The 2925-nt window shown below is 42.0% G+C and overlaps 1 long non-coding RNA gene across 1 annotated transcript; it reads left to right on the top strand.

The window, feature by feature from the left end:
* Positions 1–228: 228 nt before the first annotated feature.
* Positions 229–2704, top strand: LOC124697252. The gene is made up of 3 exons (XR_007000765.1): positions 229–442; positions 512–1266; positions 2471–2704. It is a non-coding gene; the product is annotated as an uncharacterized LOC124697252 (long non-coding RNA).
* Positions 2705–2925: the final 221 nt, after the last annotated feature.

The following is a 2925-nucleotide window of genomic DNA, read 5'->3' as shown; positions in this document are numbered from 1 at the left end:
GGAAGCAACCACAGCAGATGAAATAGCGATATCCTGCATCCTGGACGACTGAGGTAATCCTTATTTGTTCTGTGGGATTGGTAGCATCTTATTATCTACACTACACCTGTTCTGATCCTGAGCATGGAGGTAATGGCTCATTATTTAGGCCATTTTGTGTTTGTTCATGGGATCTTTGCCATGCATTGATTAGGCTGGTTAGATCTTATTGGTTGGGTCTGGGAATTTGCTGCTTGTACCATCAACTAGTTTCTCATTTTCTTTTTTGCTTAAGGGATGGAATGAGCGGTTCATGGCCTTGATATTGTGGTGCAAGATAATAGTGGAAACATATTCAGGGGCTGGAATGAAAACTCAAGATGATCTTGCTGCTACCAGCAGAGCTGAGCGAGAAGCAACCAAAAGAGATGAAATATCAAGATACTGCATCATGGATTACCAGGTAACTATGCTACCGACTGAGATATGCCTTATTTGTTCTGTGGGATCCGTAACATCTAATTATCTACAGTTCACCTGTTTGCTCTGCTCGTGAGCCATGAGATAGTAATTGCCATCTTGGTTGTTGATATCTGCTGTTCCTGAAAGGGCCTCCAAAAGTTGGAAGTGATGCGGATAACCAGATAAGCTGCTGTTCCTTTTGCCTCGAGTCCATTATTGGTTGGCTGATCGCGATGTTAAATCACCAGTGTACTGGTCACTTATCTGAATGCTTTGATGTCTGTCCATCAGGTAACAAGTCACATTTTAATGAGATAGTATATCGTTCGCTGGAACTTTTTTTTCGACAAAACGCAAAAAGCCTTTGCGTTTCATTTCATTGAACAGAGAGAAGGTTTACGGTTACAAGCCCCCTAAGGGGTGATACGACACGGTTGGGGAGGGAAGAAAAACAGGGTGGGCTAGTGTACATCCCAGGTCTGGGGTAGGATCATGCGTAGCCCTAGGGCTCCTGCCCTTGCCCAAAGAGCGGCTTCCTCCTTGATGTTGTTGACGACGGTGCTAATGGAGGGTTGGGCTCCATTGAACACGCAGTCATTTCGCTGGAACTTGGCTGCCCTCTTTGTGCAGCTCATTTAACTGGGCCCAGTAGTGGCCATTCATCCAGCAATTTGTAGCTTGTCAGAACCTCTGGTTTGGTGTATGCACTCAGTGATCACAGGGTAATCTGCATACCAGTTACGCCGATGACATGAGGTGGGGATGGTCTCGCCAACACCTTCGTCCCTACACGTGCCTCCTCTAGAGCTCTCCTCCTTCAGCGTTGTGAGTGCCTCCTCTAGTCCTCATTCAGCAGTTTTTAGCTTTTAGAATTGCTGGTTGAGTGGTTGGTGCTCGTACATGTACTCAGTACTCACATCATAACTTGCGTAACAGTTAGACTCTGAGAACTCTTTGTTGGAATAATCTTGCCTCTAATGTGTTAGTCTAATTAAGAATTATATTTTTTTATTCGGAAAGGTTCCATGGTAGTCTAGTTTGGCTTTGCATGCCATATACATGTGTCGTAGTAGCAGTAGGTTTGTTCGTGTCCCATGTGGTCAATTAGTGCTAGCTTGTATCGAGTTAGTACGTGTCTCGGTAGGATTAGTTTCCTACTCTGATTGCTACTAGTGTGTGTACGTGTAGGTCTAGGAGTCCAAGGTCGGTTGGGTTTGGTCAAGTTGTAACCGCGAGTCAAGAAAAAAAAAAAAGGCAAGGCACGACATGTGCTTTTGGCAATATATTTGTGCGTATGTGTTTGTGATCCTCTGATGTGATTGATCTGTGGGCGAAACCCGACACTGTTGTCAATGTCATGATTTATCCCAAGGCAGGAACTGTTCAGTACTCCCTCCGTTCCTATATATAAGCCATATAATTTTTTGAGAAAAATTCCAGAATATAAGGTTTATTGCGTGCCCTACTTGTAAGGACAATATTTTGGGAGATTTAATTAGGTTTACTTATCTTATGCAAAGTCTTCTATTAGCTCACGACAATTACTTACGGTTAACCCTAGCCAAACATGATGTAATTTTTCCTAAATATACGTTTCTTAATTTTCGTGCCACAAATTATATGGCTTATATTTAGGACCGGAGGGAGTATTATATATCTGGTGATGAGATGACCACTGGGAAATTGAAAGTTAACGGGCAATGAGTAGTGACAGTTCCTGAATGTTGGCTTCTGAAGATATTATTTGTGTGGTAATATGGAGTCATCCTTCCTGAGATGTTATTCTCGTTTACTGGTTGGTTACCACTTGAACACTGTTTGCAGTCTGTCCCAAAATAATTAGGTGGATTCTATAAAAAAGAATAGGTGGATGTGTTTTAATGAGTTAATAGTATTTGCATGTTGATTTCATTAAATGAGGTAATAAATATGGTATCCTTTTTTATCAGTTATTGATTATTCAAATATCATCTTTTGCTGGTGCATTAAAGTAATGTTTTCTAAAGTGCTTATGCTGTGTTTTCTGCAGAGAAGTGTAGGACAGTCTGTGTTTGCTCATGAGATTGCTGGCTTGCTGACATGCATTGGTTAGCCTGATTGGATCTAATTGGTTGGTTTGGGGAATGGGCTGCTCGTAGTACCATCAGACAGTTCTGCGTTTCTTGTTTGGCTCGAAGCATAGAATGAGCAGTCTACGTGATATTGTGATGCACAATAAAAATGGAAATTGACTCGGGGGCTAAAATCAAAACTCAAAGATGATGTTGCTGCTACCAGCAAAACTGAACACAAAGCAACCGCAACAGATGAAATACTGAGATACTGCATCGTGGATTATCATCAGGTAACTATGCTACCGACTGAGATCTGCCTTATTTGTTCTGTGGAATCGCTAACATCTAATTAGCTGCACTTTACCTCTTTGTTCTGTTCGTGAGCAGTGAGATAGGAATGGTCATCTTGGTCGTTGATGTCTGCTGTTCC

Source organism: Lolium rigidum, chromosome 3 (assembly GCF_022539505.1).
Source record: "Lolium rigidum isolate FL_2022 chromosome 3, APGP_CSIRO_Lrig_0.1, whole genome shotgun sequence".
Lineage (NCBI taxonomy): Eukaryota > Viridiplantae > Streptophyta > Magnoliopsida > Poales > Poaceae > Lolium > Lolium rigidum.
Note: the sequence above shows the minus strand (reverse complement) of the source record. Positions and strands in the feature narration are given on the sequence as shown.